The sequence below is a fragment of the Lutra lutra genome, chromosome Y (genome assembly GCF_902655055.1).
Source record: "Lutra lutra chromosome Y, mLutLut1.2, whole genome shotgun sequence".
Lineage (NCBI taxonomy): Eukaryota > Metazoa > Chordata > Mammalia > Carnivora > Mustelidae > Lutra > Lutra lutra.
The window spans coordinates 1,138,044-1,150,901 of record NC_062297.1 but is presented as its reverse complement, the minus strand read 5'-3'; the positions used below and the strand labels follow the sequence as shown (position 1 = coordinate 1,150,901).

The 12,858-nt window shown below is 34.3% G+C and overlaps 1 pseudogene; it reads right to left on the bottom strand.

Moving 5' to 3' along the window:
- The window catches only part of LOC125092621 (CTP synthase 2-like), a 105,081-nt pseudogene that overhangs the window by 3,460 nt on the left and 88,763 nt on the right, over nucleotides 1–12,858 (bottom strand).

Here is a 12,858-nt window from a genome sequence, read left to right as displayed (position 1 = left end):
TATAACAGGAAAGACGGGAAGGAGCACCATCAAGAAAGGTCTCTAGGGAGGTGATGTCCAAGAACTTAGACCTTGAGGATGAGCATGTGTGTACATTGAGAGGCTGGCAGGAAGATGTGTGGGAGACCCAGGGATGAGGGAAGGCAAAGGAACAGCTTATATGAAACCTCACAGGGAAGACACAGAGGGATGGCCACTTTGGGGCCCTCAAAATCGCCTCTACCCATGGAGAGGAGAAGTTTACACTTGAAGTCATTGGAAAGAAAGTTTTAAGAAACAGAGAAAATACAGAGGAATTTTAGAAGGATCATTGCGTGCAATGTGGAGAATGGAGGGAAGAGAGAAAATCACCTGGGAGCTAAGCTAGGTAATCACAGAAGCAAAGTAGTCTAAAAGGAGTATGAAAAGGCCACGATTCAAAATTGTACTTCATAGAAGTTAATATCAATGAATTCTACTAAATAAAAAAAAATCATGTATTAGATGTAAAATCAAAAGCAAGTAGTAGTGAATTCCATTAACTGAGTCAATTCCTATGTACATATAAGCTTACAGAGCTATAATATTGATATTTTAGGGGATGATCACTATCTGAATATATCTAACAATACAAAATTTTAGAGTGTTTATAAAATTTGGGTCATAAATTACCCATTGTTGTTTTCTTTTCCCTACAAGGGAAATGAGTATCTTGGAGTAGTGGGAGGAACAAGAAGCAAAATATTCCTTACAAAACCCAAAATTAAAAAGTGATTAGGAAAAGAGGTGATTAAAAAAAAGAGAAGAAGAAAAGAAAATGTCACATATGTCCAAAACTTGTGTCTAAGTAGAATTTAAAATGTCTTGGACCTATAAATATATCTCTGTGTTATTATATAAAAGCTTACCGTTAAATCAAGATAATAAGGCTTAGTTAAACAGTGGTATACCCATAGGAAGGATCATTAAATATAGCATATAGCACGGAGAAACACATGTATACACAGATAGACATGCACACAAGACATACCTCCAGAGATATGCACCAAACTGGGAAAAATATGTACAACAGAGAAGTGGGGCTTCAGGCACAGGGCATCTTCTGTTTTCTCCGTTTTATATGCTGCTTTGTTTAAATCTTCTGTAGTAAGCACATACTATTTCTATATGTAAGAAAGACAAAAAGCTTAATCTATATATAACTCCGCCCCTACTATTCCAAATACTGATTAAAAAAAAATAATCATAGTTTTCCACATATCACGCCTCCAAGTTAGAAAGAGAAATATAGCATTCTAAAAAACTGGATTCAGTTATGAAACCAGAAAAAAATCACAAGAAAAAACCTGGAAAAACACAAACATATGGAAGCTAAATGATGTGATACTACAAATAATGGGTCAATGAAGCAATCAAAAAAGAAATCTAGTATGTGGAGACAAATGAAAATGAAAACATAACAGTTCAAAAACTAGCATACAGGGAAAGTGATTCTAAACGGGAAATAAAAAGTGATATAAGACAACCTCAAAAAAAGAAAAACACAACAAAAACTCAGTGTTATCTCATACTTAAGGGAATCAGGACGAAAGAACAAACAAAGCCCATAGTGAGCAAAAGGAAGGAAATGATAAAGATCAGGGCGGAAATAAATGGCATAGAGGAAGGAAGGAAGGAAGGAAGGAAGGAAGGAAGGAAGGAAGGAAGGAAGGAAGGAAGGAGGGAAGGAAGGAGAAAAGGTGGGTGGAAGAGAGAAAGAAATCATCAACCACTGAAACCAAGAGTTGCTTCTTCAAAAAGGTAAATGAAATTGGATAAACCCTTAGCCAGACTCATGAAAAAAAAAAAAAAAAAAGACTCACATAAAATCAGAAATGATAGAAAAGAAATAAGAACCAAGATCACAGATATACAAAGGATTGTAAGAGAATACTATGAAAAAATTATATGCCAAGAAACTGGAAAACTTAGAAAAAATAGGTAAGTTCTATAACCATACACTCTTCCAACAATGAGTTCAGAGGGAACAGATAATCTAGACAGATTACTAGTCAAGAGTTTGAATTGGTAATCAAAATCTCCCAACAAATAAAAGTCAGGACCAGAAGCTTCAAAGGTGAATTCTACCAAACACCTAAGAAGAATTAATTACTTATCTCCTCAAACTATTCCAAAAAATAGAAAAGGAAGGAAAGCTTTCAAATGCATCCCACAAGACCAGCATTACCTCATAACAAAACCAGACAAAGACACCACAGGAAAAGAAAACTACAAGTCAATAATTCTGATGAATAACAGATGCAAAAATCATCAACAAAATATTAGCAAACTGCACATTAAAAAATATCATTGACCACTGTCAGGTGAGATTTATTCTAGGAATACAAGAGTGGTTCAATATTACCAAATCAACCATGATACATCATGACACCAAAATGAAGGATAAAAGCTATACTATTATTTCAATAGATGTAGAAAAAACATTTGACAAAATCAACATCAATTCATGATAAAAACATTCCACATTGTAGGTTTGAAGGGAACATACCTCAACATAATACAAATCATATAGGAAAAAGCCACAGCTAATATTATTCTCAAATGATTGAAAAAAATGGAAAAGTTTTCAATTTTCCCCCTAAGCTCAGGAAAAACGTAAGAATTCCACTCTCACCACTTTTATTTAACAGAGTACTGGAAGTGCTAGCCTCAGCAATCAGACAAGGGAAAAAAAAAAAAAAAAACTGGAGGCATCCCTATTGTAAATAAAAAGTTAAACTGTCCCCATTTGCAGAAAACATAATACTATACATAAAAAACCCTAAGTATTCCACCAAAAAAAACCCCCACTGGAAGTAGTAAGTAAATTCAGTAAAGTTGTAGAATACAGTTAATACCCAGATATAGGTAACATTTCCACCCCAAATACTCCCAAATCAATCTTGATATATCATGACAACAAAATGAAAGATAAAACTATACTATTATTTCAATAGATGTAGAAAAAACATTTGACAAAATCAACATCAATTCACAATAAAAACATTCCACATTGTGGAATCATCCCAAAAATGATTAACAGAAAGAGAAATTAAGAAAACAACTCTGTTTAAAGTTTCTACAAAAAGAACAAAATACCTGGGAATAAACTTAACCAAGATATTCCACTTGGTCATACAGTTTATATGGTCAAATTGTACTACGACAAAGGACCCAAAAATATACAGCAGCGAAAAAGATGATCTCTTCAACAAATGGTGTTGGGAAACTGGGACAGAAACATACAAAAGAATGAAACTGGACCACTTTTTTTTTTTTTTTTTTTTTTTTTACACCAGACACAAAAATAAACTCAAAATGGATTAAGGACCTAATTGTGAGACCTGAAACCGTAAAAATCCCAGAATACGGTACAGGCTGTAATTTCTCTGATGTTGGCCAGAGCGACATTTTTCTAGAGTTGTCTACTAAAGAAATGGAAACAAGAGCAAAGTTAAACTGTTGGGACTTTATCAAAATAAAAACTTCAACAAAGAGAAAGGAACTATCTACAAAACAAAAAGGCAATCTACAGAATGCGAGAAGATATTTTCAAGCAATATTTCTAATATTGGCTAATAGCCAAAATATATAAAAAAAAACTTATACAGTTAAACACCAAAAAAAAAAAAAAAAAAAAAAAAAACACAACAAAATAAAACAAACAAACAAAAAAACCAATCCAGTTCACAAATGGGAAGATGGATCTGAATAGGCATTTTTCCAAAGGAGATATACAAATGGCCAAAGACAAATGAGAAGATGATCAACCTCACTCAGCAACAGGGAAATGCAAACCAAAACCACAATGAGATATCACCTGACACATGTCAGAATAGCTATAATCAAAAAGACAAGAAATAGCAAGTAGTGAGTGAGAAATAACAAGTGGTGAGAAAATGGAGAAAAAGGAATCATCATGTATGATTAGTGAGAACGTGAATTGGTGCAACCACTGTGGAAAACAGTATGGAAGATCCTCAAAAAATTAAACATAGAAATACCATGTAATCTAGTAATTGCACTACTGGATATATCTCCAAAGAAAACCAAAACAATAATTCAAAAAGATACATGCATCATTATATTTATTGCAGCATTATTTACAATAGTCAAGATATGAAAGCAACCCAAGTGTCCACCAATAGACAAATGGATAAAGATGTGGTTTATTCACAAAATGGAATATTACTCCGTAAAAATAGGCTGAGATCGTGCCACTTGGGACAACAGGAACGTAATAGAGAGAATTATGCTAAGTGAAATAAGTCAGACTGAGAAAGATATATATCACATGATTTCACTAATATGTAGACTCTAAAATAAAATGAATAAAGAGGAAGCAGAGTGAGACCAATAGGTAAGAGAACAAGGTGGTGGTCGGTTGCCAGAGGGGAGGTGAATTGGGAGATGGGCAAAATGGGTAGAGGGGAATGAAAGGTACAGGCTTTCAGTTATGGAATGAATAAGTCATGGGGATGAAAGGTACGGCACAACGAATATAGTCAGTGGTATTGTAATAGCATTGTATCATGACAAATGGTAGCTACACTTGTGGTGAGCATATTATAATGTATGGACTTGAGTCACTATATACCTGATACCAATGTAAGATGTCAACTATGCTCAAAAAATTGATAAAATAAATTAAAAATATGGATTCAATTCCAAAGCTAAAGGTAAAAAACAAAAGGTCTATTATTTTCTTCTTGGTCAAATACAATGTTCTTAATTGATCATGATATACACATTTAAATGGATATGTAAAGCCTTATTTCAAAAATTGTGTTGTGACCTAAATCTGCCTCTGTGAAAAACAAGATATTAGGATGAATGAATTAAATAAGATGACCAGGTAGGGCTTACCATTATATTCAACTTGAGGTTGATGGCTAATGGTGAGTGTTCCAAAGCATTGAACATGGAGGCATATCCTTCTCTGAGCTTGGTATATTCACCAACCAGGACTATGGAACACATTTTTTGTAAACTTTCATATCTGAAAAGGAAGATAAGCTTAAAGGCTATACACATCAACAAAACAACAGAAATATAATGACAACTACCGTTGTTAATTCAGGGCACTTTTATAAAAACTTTAGCAGCAGAGAAGTGTCAAAATTGATGTCCTTGACTCATCCACACTCATAGAGCACTAAGAACTAAAATGTGTGTGCAAACAGATTTCAAACCATAAGAAACACCAACCTTGGCTTATATATGCAGGCAAAGCTCTAAGGCTAAAGAGACTGTATCAGAGAAAAAGTTATAACCATTTATAAAAAGTTGTGCCAACTCATTAACATGAGCTGTTTTTAAATTAGTTGTTAAAGCACAACGGTACAAGAAAATGAATTCTGAGTATTGATGGGAAACATTTCAATATTTGTATGGTGACATTATATAAGAAAATGCATTCATTATACATTATACATTATAAATGGTTACAGCCCCAACTGGCCCACAAAGACAAGTTATTCATGGCATGCCCAAAGAATGGCCCAAAGGCAACTACTTAAAATATTACAAGACATTTATATCATTTTTTTTGGAGAAAATTCTACATAAAATGGTCAATCATATTTTACCATTAAAGGCAGAATGTTTATTGTTGCTTTTCTTAGGAAGTCTGTTCAATCAGCCTGAAAATTGTCCGGTCTGAGAGTAAGTATGTGGAAAGAATTGTTTTCAGGCTAACGATGTGTTAGAGTCTGGAAGCAAACCCTTCCCCAACACCCTAGAACAAAAAGGTTGCCATGAGCAGGAAGATTCTTCTTTCATACCAACATCTGCAAAGTGTGCCAGAGAAACATGATTACAAACAGACTGGTGGGAGAAAAATGCATAAGAAGCTAAGAAATCAAAACTGACAGTAAAAGTGACTTTCTACAAAGGTGACTGAAGTACCTCAGAGAAGGCTGCTAAGCCTTCACTTTGCTACTGAATTGTATGTATGTTGCTCTGGAGATTGCATGGCCCATCTCTACATAAACGGCATCAGTGATAAAAGTATATCTTCGAACTTGTGACTTCTGCAACAGTGAGAGACTACATTTCTGCTCTTTTAAAGCCATCTGATTTATGATCATTTGACACAGAAGCTATAGGAAAGTAATAAGAGGACCAAACACTGGCTCTTAAAAGCACATAATATGATAATAAACAAAAATAAAGTAAAAGTGGCATTGAGTATAATTTAGAGCTATTTCTAATAAATGGAATCAAAATATTAAGAAAATTCTTACAAAGTGATCCCTTAAAAATTCTGGAGGGCAGGAAATACTAATTATATAAGCATTCATAACATACCTAAGTTTAGAACGTGCACTTTACTCCTGATTGTAGTTGCCCGAGACATTGTAAAATACTTTTTTTAATCATTTTTTAAAATTTATTTTCAGCATAACAGTATTCATTGTTTTTGTACCACACCCAGTGCTCCATGCAGTCCGTACCCTCTCTAATACTCACCACCTGACTCCCCCAACCTCCCGCCCCCCACCTCTTCAAACCCTTCAGATTGTTTTTCAGAGTGCATAGTCTCTCATGGTTCACCTCCCCTTCCAATTTCCCCCAACTGCCTTCTCCTAACTCAATACTTTTAAATGTATAAGTAAAAGGGCAAGCAAACTTCAATCTACGAGCATTAGTGATTTTGTCACCACCAAATCATTTTAACTATTGATTGCAATATTAGTAATCAAACCTTAATGACCAATGAGAGGTTAAGGCCATATGCAATCTCTCCCTTAACTGCCACGACATAGGGTACTGGTATCCTCTGTTATACACGGATGAAAGAACAAACATCTAAGGTTAATAATCCACCCACTTATACATAGTAAAGAGAAGCTGAGGTCTGAGTCCACATTGGCTAAGACAGTATTTGTAACTACTTCACCTTCGGTCTCTCTCAAATCCACACAAAACTCCAGCAGCCAGGACTTTCTGGAATCACATTTTTCTACATTTAGTAAAAGAAAACTGGTGAGGAGGATTTTATTTCTATATGAATTCAAATTAGAGAAAGCTTGCTTACATCATTATGATTGTCTTAGAGATAAAATCCATCAGGGGTTTTAATGATGCTGAATATTTACTAACTGCAGGATGGCACTTTAATGGCAGACCCAAAATCTCCCATTCAAAATGATTTTCTTGGGAAATGTTAGGTAAGTATTAAAAACAAGGAAAACAAAAACCTGTGAAAATAAACTTTTAAACTATTACAAAACTAAAAATAAACCAACAAATAAATCAAAGCCCTTCTGAAGTTGAAATTCCTTAAGTTTACTTTGATGTAAGTAAAGAAAATCCATGGGTGCAGGAATCTTCAAAGAATATAGCAGAACTGCAGAACAATGTGTTAAAGCCTCAAATAAATCCAGACTAAAACATATACATACCGAAAGAGAAATGAGGCAAAGGTACACTTTAAGTATGTCTTAATCTTACTTCCAACCAAACCGAAATTCAAGAAGTACCAAAGATTGCATCATTAATATTTACACATACCTGTCAGCCATATTTCTCCACTTGAAAAGCAAACCATTTGCAGAATCATTAATAGGAAGATCGAGTCTTTCAGCAGACGTACTCTTTGTGTGGGAGAAGCATTATGGATATGGATGACCTGATTAATGATAATAAATAGGATATATAAATGTAATGAGTCAAACAGTCATACCTCAGCTCAAATGAAACAACACAAGACAAAGCAGAAACACAAAAGAAGGCAGACTGACAATATACTTATACTGATATATAGGGATCTAGGAAATTCAATGGTACGCCGATTCACACAAAGTTAGTATGACCTAATTGAAACACTGTGAATTTATTATTCTACATCTGACTGTAGGTGCTTTATATGTCAATATCCAAGACATATGGCCAAAGGCACCATCTTTAAGTCTAGGTTAAAACAGCAGAGTTGAATTTTGCCTTCTAAATGTGAATATGTGGTTTGTTTATTCATTCATTTATTGTTGCTGCCACTGTAGTTGCTTTTTTCTGCTCCCTTAATTTAAATAAATTTGCAAACATATATTGGCCACCATTAAGTTAATTACACTTTAGAGAAGAAAGGCTCCTTTAAATATCACGTAGTGTGGCTGCTTTCTGCCACTTCTGTGTTCAATCTTCCCAAATCCATGGTTACCCAACCAAGACTACTAAGCTTGTGTGCACATATTCAAGACTATTTTGCATCACTTGTGATAGCTAACAAAACATCTATTGCCAAAACATCTATTCCAGTTGATGAAGACTTTTTCTCTTTTCTTTAATACTTTTTTAGTTTCCCTCTTACATTTACTTTATAAATGTTTGTAACTAATTTTGGGGGGGGGTGGTGTATGTGTGAGGTAACTGTATATCTTCATTCCTTTGTATGTGAATATCCAGTTGTTTAAACCCTATATGTTAAAGAGACTTTTGCTTCCTCACTGGTTCTTGTTAACACTCTCCTTAGAAATCAGTGACCACGGGCACCTGGATGGCTCAGTTGCTTAAGCCTACAACTCTTGATTTCAGCTAGGGTCACGATCTCAGAGTAGTGGGATCAAGCCCCACATCTGGCTCTGTATTCAGCCAGGAGTGTGGTTGAGAGTATCTCCCTCTGCTCCTCCTACCCACTAAGCTCTCACTCTTTCGCTCTCTCTTAAATAAATAAATAAGTAAATAAATAAATAAATAAATAAATCCTGAAAAAAAAAAAAAAAAGTCAGTGACCATATGTATATAAATTTATTTCAGGAATTTCAATACTAACCCACCTCTATGTCTCTCTTTCTACTACCACACTGATCATTGCAGTTTTGTATTGGGATTTGAAGTTGTGAAGTAAGGGTCCACCAACTTTCTCTCTCATTAAATATTGCTTTGGTTATTTGTAGTCCTTTGCATTTACATATGAATTTTAAGAACAGCTTTCCATTGCTGCGGGGGGAAAGCCATTGAGATTCTGATAGACATTTCACTGATTTGGGAGACCATGCCAGGAAGTAGTACCTTCTTTACCAAATTGTTCTCCAATCTATGGAATAGTACAGGATGTCTTTTCACTTATTTATGTTTTCTTTAATGGTTTTTAGAAATGTTTCATTTTCAATGTACAAGTCTTACAACTCCATAATTAACTTTATTCTCAAATATTTTATTTTTGATATGTGTAAATAGAATTGTTTCTTAATTTCCTCCCTGTCTACAAATACAACTGATTTTTTTTTAAAGATTTATTTATTTACTACTTTGGGAGGGGGGGATGAAGGTGATGGAGGGAGAGAGTCCCAAGCAGACTCCCTGCTGAAGGTGGAGCCTGACACAGAACTCAATCCTAGACCCTTAGCCAAAATCAACAGTGTGATGCTCAACTGCCCCTTGAAATAAAACTGATTTTTGTGTGTTGATCTTGCTTGTATCCTGCAACTTGTCTGAATTAATTTATTAGTTGTAATATATTTTTTAGATTATTTAGGATATTCTATTTATACGTAATGACAATTATGAATACAGATAGATTTCTTCCATGTGAATACCCTTTATAATGTAGAGACAGTTCTCTTTTATTCTGGGTTTGTTCAGTGGTTTATTTATTTCCTTATTATGAAAGGACCTTGCATTTTATCAAATGCTTTTTCTGTATGAATTAAGATGACTATGCTTTTTTTTTTTTTTCTTTTCCATTATCCTTTATGTGGTACATTAGTTTGATTTTTTTTTTTCAACTTTTTATTTAAGTCCCACTTCGTTAACATAGAGGGTAATATTAGTTTCAGGTGTACAATAGACTGGTTCATCACTTCCGTATAACACCCAGAGCTCCGCACAAATGCCTTTCTTAATACCCATCACACATGTAACCCATCCCCTTCCCACCTCCTCTCCATGAACCCACAGTTTGTTTTCTATAATCAAGCCTGTTTTCTGGTTTGTCTCTCTCTTATTCACCTCTTTGATTGTTGTTTTGTTTCTTAAATTCCATGATGCATAAGATACTATAATATTTATATTTCTCTGAATGACTTATTTTGCTTAGTATCATATCCTCTAGCTCCATCCACATCATTGCAAATGTCAAGATTTCATTATTTTTGATGGCTGAGTACTATATACACTATACATACATACCACATTTTCTTAATCCATTCATCTGTCGGTGGCTATCTGGGCTCTTCCCATAGTTTGGCTATTATGGACATTGCTGCTATAAACATTGGGGTGCAAGTGTCCCTTGTCTTGTTTCTGATCTAGAGGAAAGTCACTTGGTTTTCCCCCACTGGGGAAAACCATTATATTAGCTTTGTTTTTGTTTTTTGCTTTGTTGTTTTTTTATTTTTGTTTTTGTTTTGAAGTATGTTCCTCTTTAACTCTACTTTACTGAGGATTTTTTAATCATAAACAGATGTTGTTTTGTCAAATGCTTTTTCTGGATCTACTGACGGGATCACATGGTTCTGTTCTTTCCTTTCATTAATGTGGTATATCATGTGGGATTGTTTTGCAAATACTGAACCATCCTTGCAGCCCAGAAATAAATTCCACTTGATCATGGTGAACGATTCTTTTAATGTGAGGTTGAGTTCAGTTTGCTAGTATTTTGTTAAGAAATTTTGCATCCGTTTTCATCAGGAATATTGGCCCAGAGTTCACTTTTTTATGGGCTCTTTATCTGCTATTGGAATCAGCGTAATAATGCTGGCCTCACAGAATGAGTTTGGGAGTTTTTGACTCTCTATTTTTTGGAATAAGTTAAGAAGAATGGTTATTACTCTTCTTTAAATGAGGTGATTGGCATTAAGGAGGGCATATGTGATGAGCACTGGGTGTTATATGTAACTAATGAATCATTGAACACTACATCAAACTCTAATGACGTATGACACAGAGGCTAATGAATATAACAAAAAAAAAAAAAAAGAAAAATAAGAAAAAAAGAAATGCTTGGTAGAATTCCCCTCTGAAGTCATCTGGCCCTGGACTTTTGTTTATTGGAAGAATTTTGATTACAGATTCAATTTCTTTGCCAGTTGTAGATCTGTTCAGGTTTTCTATTTCTTTCTGTTTCAGCTCTAATCTATTTCCCTTCCTCTACTAGCTTTAGGTCTCATTTGTTCTTTTTCTATTTCCTGTAGATGTAAGGTTAGGTTATTTATTTGAATTTTTCTTGTTCTCTAGGAAGAACTGCATTGTTATATGTTTCCCTCTTAGTACCACTTGTGCTGTATCTGAAAGGTTTTAGACTTTTGTGTTTTTATTTTCATTTGTCTCCCTATATATATATTTTTCAATTTCTTCTTTGATTTCCTGTTGGGCCCATTCATTCTTTGGTAGCATGTTATTTGACCTCCATATATTTGTGGTCTTTCCAAACTTTTTCTTGTGGTTGCCTTCAAGTTTCATAGTGTTCTCGTCTGAAAATATGTGGGGTCTCAATCTTTTTGTACTTGTTAAGACCTGATTTGTGACCCAGTATGTGGTCTATTCCAGAGAATGACCCACGTGCACTTGAAAAGAATTTGTTTTAGGACGGAATTCCACTTTTTTAGGATGGAATGTTCTGAATATATCTGTTAAGTGCATCTGGTCCAGTGTGTCATTCAAAATCATTGATTGGTTCCTTGTTGATTTTCTATTTAAATGATCTGTCCATTGATGTAAGTGGGATGTTAAAGTTCATTACTATAATATTATTATTAATGATTTCCTTTATGTTTGTTATTAATTGATTTTGTATATTTGGGTGCTCCCAAGTTGGGGGCATAAATAAGGATTTCTGCTCTCAACAGTTTAATTCATAGCACTAAATAGTACTAGCCACAGCAATTAGGCAACATAAATAAATAAAAGGCACCTAAATTTCTAGGGAAAAGATGAAACTCTCACTAATTGCAAATGACATGACATTATGTATTGAAAACCTGAAAGACTGCACCAAAAAACTACAGGAATTGGTGACTGAATTCAGAAAACTTATGGGGAAAGACTGATGTATAGAAATCTGTTGCATTTCCCCACAACAAGAATGAAGTAGCAAAGAAGAAGCTAAGAAAACAATCCCATTAACAATTGTTCCAAAAACAATAATACACAACTGAAGAGGTGAGATAACTGCTCTGAAAACAATAAAACACTGACAAAAGAAATTGAAGATGACAGAAGAAATGGAAAAGACACCCCATGCCCATGGACTGGAAGAACAAATATGGTTAACATGTATATACTACTGAAAACAGTCTACACATTTAATGCAATTCCTACCAAAATACCAATAGCATTTTTCATGGAAATAGGACAATAATCCTAATATTTGTATGGAACCATAAAAGACCCTGAGTAGTGAAAGTAAACATGAAAGAGGAAAACAGATTGAGGTAAAACAATTCCAGATTTCAAGTTTTATTACATAACAGGAGTAACAAAGATAAAATAGTACTGGGTTAAGAATAGTCACATAAATCAATGGAATAGAATGGAAACCCCAGAAACAAACCCACATTTATATGGCGAATTAATCTTCAATAAAGGAGGAATGAATATGTAATAAGAAAAGAACAGTCTTTTCAACAAATGACATTGGGAAAACCGGACAACAACATGCAAGAGAATTAAACTGGACCACCTTCTCACATCACACACAAAAATAAATTCAAAATGGAATAAAGACCTAAATGCAAAGCTTGGAGCAATAAAAATCCTAGAGGAGAACACAGGCAGACACAGGCAAAACACAAAAAAATCCAATTTTAAAAATGGGCAGACAACATAGCCAGACATTTCTGCAAAGACGTACAGATGGCCAACAGACACATGAAAAGAAGTGCAACATCAGTCCATTAT